This window comes from Phasianus colchicus, chromosome 1, assembly GCF_987193195.1.
Source record: "Phasianus colchicus chromosome 1, bPhaCol1.hap1.1, whole genome shotgun sequence".
NCBI lineage: Eukaryota > Metazoa > Chordata > Aves > Galliformes > Phasianidae > Phasianus > Phasianus colchicus.
This window is the reverse complement of record NC_143436.1, coordinates 36,391,677-36,403,954: the sequence shown is the minus strand read 5'-3', so window position 1 is coordinate 36,403,954 and position 12,278 is coordinate 36,391,677. Positions and strand designations below refer to the sequence as shown.

General features: G+C 42.6%; 1 long non-coding RNA gene across 1 annotated transcript; it reads right to left on the bottom strand.

The window, feature by feature from the left end:
* Window positions 1–3,469: 3,469 nt before the first annotated feature.
* LOC149919502 (uncharacterized) lies at window positions 3,470–11,851 on the bottom strand. Its single transcript, XR_016465811.1, has 3 exons — window positions 8,922–11,851; window positions 5,968–6,063; window positions 3,470–5,298 (listed from the first exon to the last, which is right to left on the bottom strand). It is a non-coding gene; the product is annotated as an uncharacterized LOC149919502 (long non-coding RNA).
* Between the last annotated feature and the right edge of the window lie 427 nt (window positions 11,852–12,278).

Genomic DNA, 12,278 nt, shown 5'->3' with positions numbered 1-12,278 from the left:
TCACAGGGAGCGTGAATCCTGCTTGCCCAGCTGAGAACAAAACCTGAGGGAAACAAAGTCTTGATCACTGTTTTATTTACAGGAATGTCACTGAGGCAAAACCCAGTTAAATAGCACATAGGCTTGGCCTCGAGTATAGTGAAATAATAAAAATGTTCTTCACTGGGAATTTTACATTACAAGAGCTATTTCAGTGCTGAAGATTCTGCATAGATACTTCCATCCCACAAGAAACAATTACTCTTAGCTGTGGGGCTTAGAACTTGTATTCTCTCTCAAAAAACTTCCTAAAGGGTAACGTCTGAGAGTAATTCATTTTGTAGAATATCTGCAGAGAGCTTGAGTACAAATAATTGTGTTTTACAGTCCTTGAGAGACTCCAGAAAGCAGTTCAATGTCAACTTTTCTACCAAGGGGATCCAGTGTTGCAGATTAAAATGCTATTAAACATACTGAAGACACATAACTTAGTAAACTTGGAAGCGGATCATATTGTAAGGGTAAATTCTGTGATGACTATTTTGTCATTGATGGAAAACCACACCCAGCATTGTTTTTGAAGTAGGCAAAGTGCTGACCTGGCAGTCTGGTCAGTGCTGGAAGCTAAACGTAATTCAGGGACACCTCAACACCTCATAGAGATGCAAGCGCAGCATCAGCTCCTGCAGACTGCCTCATTCCCATGTGCTCAAATCTACCCGGAAAGGCTCAGCTTTCAGAGCATGAAAAAATCCATCCTTCACTTGTCCCTGATCTCCTGCCAAAACTGGGCACAACAGAACTCTTTTGCAACACCAGCTTTTTGCAAGGGTTCCCCCTGGCTGGTGGCTGAATAACAATGAATGACACACACAGATAACCTTCCTCCAGACTATAACAGCTATGGGTGAAAAGTTCCAGAGTCAGCAGTCTCTACCTCTGACCTTCCACAGGAAAGCCCATTCATGGTGGACACCAAACCTGCTTCCACTGCTGTTCCACCTGCATGCAGTCAGTCATTCTTCACCAAGGAAGCACATCCTTACCATGGTCCTGGAGGGAAGCGGGGTGTCCTGGTGGGGTGGGCTCCACTCAGGGTCTGTCACACCCCTGCACCCCAGGCAGTGGCCCCGGGCACAGCTGGCAGAGCTGCTTATACCCCCGGCTACCAGCCAGGCCTTCACCACCACCAGTACAAAGCACTTCGGAATCTTCACAGTTTGTAGTCACATAACTAATACAAATTTACTGCTTAATTACGTCCCAGTGAGAGAGCCTTTCTCTCCACAGAAAATATTATTGATATCTGACAGGGCGAGTGCTGGAGGGAGGGCAGAGAGGGCAGCTTAAATCTACACTCTGAGTAAGAAATTCTTGGAAAAGGTTTTTTTTACGCTCTTCTGTTTTAAGTGATCAATAGTTGTTTAATTAAAATTCAGCAATTGCAATGCAAGTTTAAATACAAGGTAACAATTGTCAATTAATTAATAGCCACTTGATTCAAAGCATTTGAAGGTTGGTAACTTTGCAACTAATTTTATGTTTCGTAATTCCTGTTCTCCAATATTGTTTGCAAAAACCAATTGACACTTAATTAACCTTATGCCGTTGTCCCATTAAATCAAAACAAAAAGTACTTAGGACATTCAATTCAATCTTTTAACAACCCTGTTAAGCAAAATAGCCAAAGCCCCAACCACATCATCTTAATGAAATTTCTTGAAGGCACATTCTGTCCCCAGCTTCTGGTAAAATGCAGATGAGTCAGATATATCCTAAGGGGAAAGAGAAGGGCACTGTTGTTTCATGAAGCAGTACAGTTTGAAGAGTTGTTGGTTGTATGCTGGAGATCTCGTCACCATGATCTCTACAGAGAACAACACTCTCCCTTTCTGCTGTTGAAAAAAGTAAATTCTCAATGGGCCATCTTACCATCTTATTCTTTGTACTGAAGAGCAAAATCAAACATCTCCAGCCACCAGATTCTACCTTTAAAGCTAAAAAATAAAAATAAAAAAATCTGCAATCCACTAGAGAATGGGAATAAGAAGCCATGACCATGGCAAGGGTATAGCAGCCAAGATCATCTTACAGGACACTGAAATAACAAATGGATCTCTGCAACACAAAATGTAAGCAGGCAAATGTAACGTAATTCAAATTAAGGATAATAAAAGATGCTGCACCTCAGGCATGATCCCAGCACATGAGATCTGGCAGCCATCTGACCTCACATTTACATTTGTCTCCTAAAGTATATGATGGAAAATTGGAAGTGGTCATGGGGACCATGACTGAGCTGCTGGTCTGGAGACAACCTGCATGGCACATTTCCCTCGTGCTTTCACTGTGGCCTGGACAGCAGTCCCACCAGGCACATCTAAAGGATGAACAAACCTTCTGCTCACCCAGTTAAAATTTACCCCTATGGGGGGTTCATGACCACTCCCTGACCCCTTCATGGCTGCACACCAGCTCTTCAGCATGACCCAATTTCTCTACAGGGGAACTCCTAATTTCTGTACCATGCTTCCTATGAGCCATTGTCACTGAAGTTAGATGAGAAGGGCATCACCTCCCTTCAGAGTTAGGGGAAGCAGCTTCCATTTCACTTCAAGCTGAGGCTAACTTAGGGACAGATTTTAGCCTCAGGTCTCTCTCTGCCACTTCTTCCCATTTATTTTGATCTTCTGGCAGGATGCAGCTAGATTCCATGCAGGAAAAAGCTGCCAGTGCACCCATGCATGAAAGACTCTGGGAATGCAAAGGACCATCGCATCACAGAATCACAGAATCACAGAATGGCCAGGGTTGACAGGGAACTCAAGGATTATGAATCTCCAACCCCTCTCCCACATGCAGGGCCACCAGCTTCCACATTTAATACTAGACCAGGCTGCCCAAGGCCCCATCCAATCTGGCCTTGAACACCTCCAGGGACAGGGCATCCACAACCTCTCTGGGCAGCCTGTTCCAGCACCTCACCACTCTCTCTGTAAAGAACTTCCCCCTGACATCCAACCTAAATCTTTCCTCCTTCAGCTTAAAATCATTTCCCCTTGTCCTTCTGTTATCTACCCTTTTAAAGAGTCGATTCCCTTCCTCTTTGTAGGCTCCCTTCAGGTACTGAAAGGCTGCAATGAGGTCACCCTGCAGCCTTCTTTTCTCCAGGCTGAACAAGCCCAGCTTCCTCAGCCTGTTTTCGTAAAGGAGGTGCTCCAGTTCCCGGATCATCTTCCTGGCTCTCCTCTGGACCCTCTCCAACAGCTCTCAGTCTCCAGACCTGGACACAGTACTTCAGATGGGGCCTCACAAGAGCAGAGTAGAAGGAGACAATCACCTCCCTGTCCCTGCTGGCCACCAAGGCCACATACCAAGTAGTAAGCCTCATTACAAAGGTGCACGTAATTTCATGGTTTCTTTCATATAAAGTCTGTGAAGATATCTGGAGGTATTAATTTAAGTGGAGAGAACAAGGTGTGCTCAAAAGGCGCACCTGAAAATAACATTTAGTTCTATTTTTCAAGTCATTTGATTATCTCAGCATGAGTGGCTGAGATTGGGGTAGATTTGGATTAACTGACCCAAACCTTCTGTTCTGTGCTGTATTTTGTATTTTAAGCACGTATCAAGGAATAATCATCATTAGCCAAGGTTTAGGCAATACATGTGATCTAATTCTTAACAAATCTGGGTACACCTTAAATAACAGTGACTAAGATATCCTTTCCAAGTTCTATTTTCACTCACCTACAAAATAAGTATAAACACTGTCTATCTGACTGTCTCTCAGGGAAGAAACACTTTAGTGTCTTTCTTTCAATTTTACATTTTGGATGATATCTCAGTCCCTATTTATATTGTTATTCTTCCTTATTATTTCAGGCTTATCATGGTTCACTTAGACATATATTTGATAGTCTCTCTTTTCAAGGGTATACATATGATTACAAGTTTATTTTCACAAAATATATGGAGTGGTTATCTCTACTAAATACCAAAACAGCATTCAATCAGGAGAATTAAGTCTGTGAAAGAGATGTTAAGCCAATGTCAAAGATCTTCTAGGAAGACAGAAATTCTATGCAATAACAACATGGTTGGATTAACTTTACAACAAAAGGAAATTAGACTGGATTTCTACAGAGTCAGTTTTGTTATTCTAGCTAACAATATGATTAACATTGAATGAATGGTAAAGGCCTCATTCATGCTTCACTTAGCCCAAATTAATATGACTGATTACCCAGTCCTTCTGCTCTGGCAGAAATTCTCACATCTCCTAGGCCTTGATTCTCCAGAGCGTCTCACTTTTAAGGGGACTGATGCCAGCAAGAAGGAAACAGTAGCTGAAGCCTTTGAAGCTTTTGCACTTCATTGCTCTTCCCTCACAACAACCAGCTCCGAATTCTTCCTTATGAGTGTAAAAGTCTGTGGCCACTGTTAGAGTAGAAGATCCAACCAGACTCTCCAACAGGCTTGCAGGTGTTATTACAATAATTCCAGGAACTGTTCCTTCATCAAGGTTGTTCATTTTGTTGTTAAATTATTCCCACACTTCATGTTGCCAATTACCAGGCCATCCTAGATGGATAGTAAGACTGTGCTTGGGATTAGCTGCCTGCCCTCCCAAAGGAGTTTATCTGAATCCCCCAAGAGCTGTAAATTAAGCTGCTGAGGAATAACCCCTTTCTGCCAAGCACCTGAGGAACCTGAGAAGACCATATGGGCTGTGAAAATGACAATATGCAAATCAAGTGCTGTTTGTGTTCACTGTGAGAAAACAGGTCGGTGCAAACTGACATCAATTTCAGTGTGATGAAGGCTGCAGGAAAAATGCAAGACATACATTTACCCTGAGAGGCAGGAGACCAGGTGGAGGTAGATAATCCCCCACTCCTTCAACTCCCCCTGTCCCTTCATATCACTGATGTTTTCTCACTGGATTAAAACATGATCAACATGGAGATCCTTGATTTTTTCTTCTCTTCATTCTCCCCTAGGTACACTAGAGATCTGGTAGCGCTTGAAATCAACACCCACCCCAACCAAAAGAAATCTTTAGCTACATTTATAGAACTGGACTTGCTGGTAAACTGAATACTTTACGCTGTAACACATGTGTTTCATTTCATGGCTGATTCACAAGAAAGATGCTACATACACAGTTATACCGTGCTGCCAAGGTGATTACTAAACCAAATTCCTCTTCCCAAGTATTCTAAGATCAACAAGAGAAGGATGGGTACACATCCTAATGTTCTTCCTGGCAAGAGTCTACTGCAGCTTAATTTTTTATTGCCATCATGTAGATTATTTCTGCAAAAGAAAACAGAAAGAAAGGAAAAATAAAAGGTTTCTCCAAGGAAATGCATGTAATTTTCGTAGCAGAATAAGTCCTTGAGTCATGCAAAGGACATAATGGACATGCAAAGGACAATGCTAAAGCAGTGTGAGCATATTTGCTGGCCCTACAAGCTGAAAGGTTTCATATCTAGCAATGTTTATGTGCATTTGAAAAGGTAAAAATATGAGTTCTTGCAGAAACAAATATTTGTAATTATATTTGTATATATATAAAATAAGTTTTGCTCTTGGCTGGAAAAGATAAAGGCTTGTATGTTAAATTGAAAAGCCCTATAGCACAGGATATATTTCCAGAATGAAAAAGAAAATTTCATTCCATTAGAGTGTATTGTCATAGTTTGTCCTTAGTTTAAAAAAAAAAAAAAAAAAAAAAAAGGACTATTTTATAAAACCACTATTCTAAAGGTTTCTTACTGGAACAAATAAACGCAATCTAAGCAAGAGACGAAATTTGATCAGAACCTGTTTGTTGTTCTATCTTTGTTTGCTGTTTTCTGTTGTTGTGGTGGTGGTGGTGGTTTTTCTGTTAGGCAATTCACTACCAGTTAATTCATTTATAGATTTAACTATGTGCACAAAATGTTGGGTAGAGCTGAATGAATTTATGCTTTTTATAAGTACCTTTTTATCCAAAACAAGGCATCATGAAACCACTGGTGTGGTGCACCACTGTTTTGAAGCTGAAGTTGGCAGTCAGTGAGATAGCTAACCACCCTCCTGAAAAACAGTACAGTGCTTTTATTAGCATTTATAGAAATGGGACAACAGTAATATGGCACTTGGACACAAAAAGAGTGGATATGGAGGGATGATTTTCTAACAGAATATCAGTGAAGGATTTGGGTTTGGGAACTTAACTCGTGACAAGATAAACATTATATCAGAACCCACGACAGATTGTATACAGGATTGACTTCATAAGAAGATACACCTCTACAATTACTGATATTGATCAAACATTACACGCATGCATATACATATGTATACTCTGTAGGTACATATGGCATTATACACATTTCTTCTAACCCTTGTGTGTCTCCCTGTTCCATCACACACAGGATTTTCCATGCTGGCTGTTTCAAGGGCTGAAGCTACACAGCCAATGTCACCCTGTCAGCAAAGCTCTGGGGTGGATGAGGAGCCTGAGCTCCCTGAAGCTCCTGCCCAGAGCCCCTCAGCAGCCCCCACCAGGAAAAATCTGCATCTGTAGTTCCTGGCCAAGAAAGTGCATAACTCATGAGAGGGAAAACCTTGTTCTAGACTCCAAGTGAGCAAAACAGAATGCCTCCTGGCAGGATACAGATGAGGGATTTTTCAAGCACAGCAGATCTAGGCATCAGCTTGCAGAGTCAGGGCCGAACAACTAACAAGACAAGTGCAGCTGAGAGGGAGGAGGGGGTTCATATGGATCTTGAGAGATCTTGTATGAGGAGTGGAGGGATACAGAAGAAATAATCCCCCTTTGGGAGCTGAACATACTGCTTTTGGCAAAAACATGATGAAGATTTAATTACTAGGTAAGAACAATCTGGCAATCCCTGAAGAGGAACCTCACATTGTTCAAGGCAGGAATAAAACATCATATTTATTTTCGTCAGCACACATATAATCCAGGCTGAGGTGGAACTAACATTTGACTTAAAATTCCTTGTAGAGCGAATCTTCATCTTACCCAGTCAGGGATCAAATATCCATAAGCAAGCTCAGTTGTGGTATCACAAACCAATAGGATTTCTGGTGGAACAAACATATGGAATATGTTTTGCAGAGCTCATTTCACAAATCAGACCACGCAGGAAACTTTGAAGGACTGGCAGTGGACCAAATCTTGCAGTTTTGCTTTGAGACGTGCAGGGGGACAGTTTGAATTCCTGGTGGGAACATTTGGCTACAACCACCAGCCAGCGCTTCTCCCCATGGCCCTGTTTCTCCCCCAAGGAAAATCCAGCATCCTGTGTTTCACATGTTCTCACAGGGGATAGGACAGAGAGAGGCAAGCTTGCCAGCTAAACATCTGCTTGGATAGTGTTCCCCAGCAATCACAGCACACTCAGTAAGCCCTGGGGTGAGCTCGCTGAACCTGGGTCAAGTGCTACCACCAGCTGACTTCAAACTCAGCACTGCTCAGATCTCGAGCAGCAAGCTGAAGTGCTGTCAGACATCTGTTGTAACATCTTGGGCTGATTTCCAGGCAGCGCAGAGCAGAAGAAATCAAACACAGTAGACTAAATGGCAGGGAGACAATCCCATCTTCCTTTAAACCTCTGTTTTTTTCCCTTGACCCCACTCTTCTAACACAAAACCAGAAATTATTGCTAATTTACAGATTGACATTGATAAATTTGGATTCTTTCATACAGTGCACATGAACGGCCAAAAGCTTAGTAAGACTAGTGGAAACTTTCACTGCAGTCCAGTCAAAATATTATTATGAACATCAGCCAGCCTGTTGTCAATGCTAGCGTAGTTTCTCAACATATAGGAGGGGGAGATTATTTTTTAATCCTTTGCTTTCTTCCTTCCCTTATCTAAAGAAGCTGAAGCCAGTGTAAGGGCAGAAGACCCATCACTTCAAAAAGGTTACATGTTGGGAAGTTGATTGCAGTACATTTCCATCACTAAGTTAGGGAAGGGGGTGCTTGGGAACTCTGGAAAGGCCCACCTAACTAGGAACATAGTGCTTGTCAAAATGATTCCTCCAAAAAACAGTAATTCCTCAAAGCACAGTAAGCTTTGTTGGTCTTTGTGTTGGCAGCATGAATCATAGAATCATTAAGGTCGGAAAAGACCTACAGTCCAACCATTAGCCTACCATCACCATGCCCATGGAAGTCTCATGCTAATTTTTTAAGTTCATGAGCAAGTTTTTAGCCATTCCTTGTGGGCAAATTTCAAGGGCAAGTAAGCCCATAGAGAGTAATGAAGAGTAGTAAAGTATTCACTAGAAGTTTGGGAATTTGATGTTCTCTTGTACAGTCCTCAAACCTCAGGAGGAGAGCAGAAAGAAAGCTGTGGGCAGCAGCTTGGGGTGCTTCTGCTGCAGGATGCACAGAGAGCTCAGTTCTTCCTTACTGTGACCTCTGTGTCAGGAACTCACAACATGTGCTTGACAGAACAGCAAATAAAACAGTAAGTGTTAGAAGGAAGGATATGAAAGATCTCCTCCACTAAGTTACTGTCCCCAGCTGATCATAACTGCAGCTGGTTCCAAACAAAACCCTCCAATGCACCCAAAAGGCAGTTGGACTCCCAGCTGTGCTGCGTGAGCCATCCAAATATAGGCAAACAGCAACAAAACTTGCAGTGACAGAGTATTTCAGTAGAACCAAACCCCTTGAGCCCTGCACCATTCCAAGGGTGTCCTCAGCTGAGTTCCTTCCCAATATAAAATTACACCAAATGGCTCTGTCCACTGTTGGTTGAAATTTTCAAGGAAGTCTGTGACAAAATTCAGAAAATGGGCAGCCCTGTGTGACAGCTTGGTGAGCTCACACTGAACTGAGCGTTCACATGGAGCTGCCCCTGCCATCACGCAGCCCCGGCTGCTCCAGAGCCCTCCCATCCCAAGTACATACCTCTGGGAGCAGCACTGGTGTCATGTCTGCTCCCTTCTACTGATCTCAGCCACCTCCTCAGGTTCCAGATGTGAGCACCAAGTTTGGTCAAGCACATCATAGTCACCACGTCCTGACACTCACACCAAAATGTGCCAGGATAGAGCAGGGCTGTTTGGATCTCCAGATGCACAAAGTCAGAGCTGTCTGCCAATGATGTCATTAACTCCCAGGCTTGTTTAAATGCATTGAATGTATTCAGCTTTCCCAGTTTTACTCCTTCTGCTACATTCAGTCATACACATGTCACAGAGAATGTCTTCATACCATTTGTAAGTGAAGGAAAGGAGAGACAAAGTCCTGCAGAAGATCAAAGAGCAAGTCAAGGGAAGGGCCAGAAATAGATGATATGTCTCCTGACTCACCACCCAGAGCTCTATCCATCAAACCTCACCTCTCCACCAAGACGTTAGTGTATCTGCCCCACATTGACTAAGTTGCACCAATTCAGAGTTGCTGAGTGTGCAGTCAGAGCACACACAGGATTTCTACCCAAATAAACAGTCTCTTTGTTTGCAGTGCGGCTGCTCGCATGGATAAAATAAATACACTAGACATTCCATAGACCATGTTTTTATAAATATAAAAATCTTGCATCTCAAATTCTGTAAGAATGAAAGTTTACTAAAATATAAAACATGAAAGGAGACTTTGTTAATTTGTACAGTATCTCCTCCTCTACTCTGAATGAAATGCATACTTATGCCCGGTGGCACCTTGAGCTAGGTCCAGTGAGACAATCTGGCCTTAAGGAGCCATTAAAATGCAGAGCAATGGCACAGGACTAGAAAGAGGTCAGAGCCTGGAGGAATCCAATCCTATAGCCACACTGGTGATTCAAAATTTCTGGCTGGAGACAAAATTGAAAGAGTGAAATCCTTTCCTCCCTTGGGTCAAACCTGCTAGTTTTCTAACGAGCCAGAACTTCAAAAAATTGCTGAATCATCTAAGCCATTCACAGCCAAGGGTGCATCATTTCTCAGGCTGGACTGGCGTGGTACCCAAGTAAGCACTTGGGGAAAATCTGCTGTATAACAAACCCTTCTGAGTTCAGCTCTTGCTGGTTTCAGATGGGGATTGTGCCTTTCAGCTCCACAAATGCTGTGGAACATCGAATCTACCACGGCTCCTTCTCTGTAGGCTGCACACAGAGTCCCTGCCTCTTGGTTCTGGTAAATGCCAACTGCTCTCCCACCTACTGCTCCAGTGGCCATGGTGGTGCCATCCCCGCACCGTGCTGAGGGGTAATAAGGGATTCTGCAGAGAAGCAGAGGGGAGGGAGAGCACTTACCTCATTTCAAATCACGAAGTAAGATCATCTGTAATCACCTGTTCAATATGAGAACATAATAGGCAGGTTTCCATAAGTTTTGGCCAGGCTTTTTGTGAGGTTCAGGAAAGCAGAAGCCACTTCTACACAGTCAGAAAAAATATTAAAAGCAAATCCAGATGCTAGAAAGCCTTTAACTCTGAGGAGTTTCTCTTATTCTAGTTCATTCTGAATATTATATTTTAATTTCACACAGCTATTAGCTGAACATCGTCATGTGTGCTCTAGCACCATCTAGCTTGTATTTCGGGTAACTAAACTGCATTATTTCCTCCTCAAGCAGTCAAATCTCTAATCCTGTAAATTCTGACTGTGTGTATTTTGGTTGTTTTATGTCCTTTTACATTATAATTCAAACAAAAGCAAAACCAGTGAGTGAAAGGCAGTCTCAGAGACCAGTTAAACATCTTCTGCAGCCTGCATGCACCATTCCCACCTCACAGCAAGCCTGTACCGTTGTGCCTTTAAATAGTTTGCAACTGAAGAAAGAGCCATCAAGCAGAATCTCATCTGGAAATCACTCAAAGGGCCTGAGAATGGACAGGGCTTCTTCACTGAGCAGTTCCTCAGGCAGTGTCCTTGTCCTCCTGTGAGTTCTTTTCCCTGCCTGCTGGGCTTGAGCCAAAGATACATTATCATATTAAATATTTCTAATATTCACATTTCCAGTTTTGTTTACTTAAATAAGGTTTCTTTGAGGAACTTTGAAGAACAACAAATAGAGGGACAAACAAAATCAATACAAACCCTTGTTCCAAGGGATAAAGCATCATCTAATAAGAAAACCAGAGTAGAGTTGTTGCTGGCTGGACAAGCAAGATTAATGATTGATACTGGGAGTGGGCTTGTTTTTGGAGGATGAAGTAGGCAGCCAGTGGCCTTTGTGCTCCGTAGGAACTTCCCTACTGCACCCTCTGTCTTTCATCTTGCAGCTGTGACGTATGGCAGCCACAGACCATATGTTATTCTCCAGACTGGGAGCTGGTGCTTAACGCTGGCCACCCAATAAGTTACACAGCATGAATGCATTCAATACTTGGCCTGACATCAACTTGCCTGCCCAGATCCTTAAAGAGAAGTTCATCACCAGGACAAATATCTGAAGTTATGCAAACTGTGATAACAACTACCATCATCCCGTAGCGTCAAGCAGTGTATACAACCAAGGTAACAACTCATATTCTCTTCTGGGTCACTAATGAACACAGCCAAATGACAGCACCTCGGTTTTACAGTGCTCACTGCAGAGATCAGAATGATATCATCCAACAGCAATCATTACTGCATCTTTCCTGCACACGAAACAACTACACGCTTTCAGTTTGAGTAGCTAATATGGATCCACTGAAACAGTCATAGAAGAAAAAGAAAAGCAAAGTCTCCAGATTTTCTTTGGAAGGTGTAGTACCCACTCTTTTACACAAATGGACATCTCCCTGCTCAGACATGCAGCATACTCCCTGCGTAAGCAAGCAAGGAAATTGGAAATATTTACTTCAGAGACATAAAGAGCTGGATGTCATTGTCCACATCTGGAACAGAGCAGCTTAGCATGATGCATGATGCAAATTCACATCACTCTTGCTCCATATTTACAATTTCCCTACATTTGTCACCAAAAAAACAAGGGCTTGTCTATTAAAAAGATGGATAATCTCCAGCATGCTGAATGAAACTGTCACATCCTCAGCATGATCATGCCTGTCTCTCTGAAAACCTTTATCAGACTCCAGAACTCCTTGACAGCCTACACAAGTTCACTTTTTGCCACATTTAATGAAATGTAGGCACAGAGCAGAGCTCTTGAATGGGGTTAGGAGATGTCCATGGGAGAATAAAGGTGAGCAGTTGGTTTGGAGGTGTTCTGCAATTTGGAAGATGCGGTTTCTGCTCCTTGCTCTGATAGTGCCTTTATAGGCAAGGTCAAGTATTTCAGTCTGTCATGTTGTTCCTAGCTTATCTTGACAGTGTATTGCCTTGTCCCCACT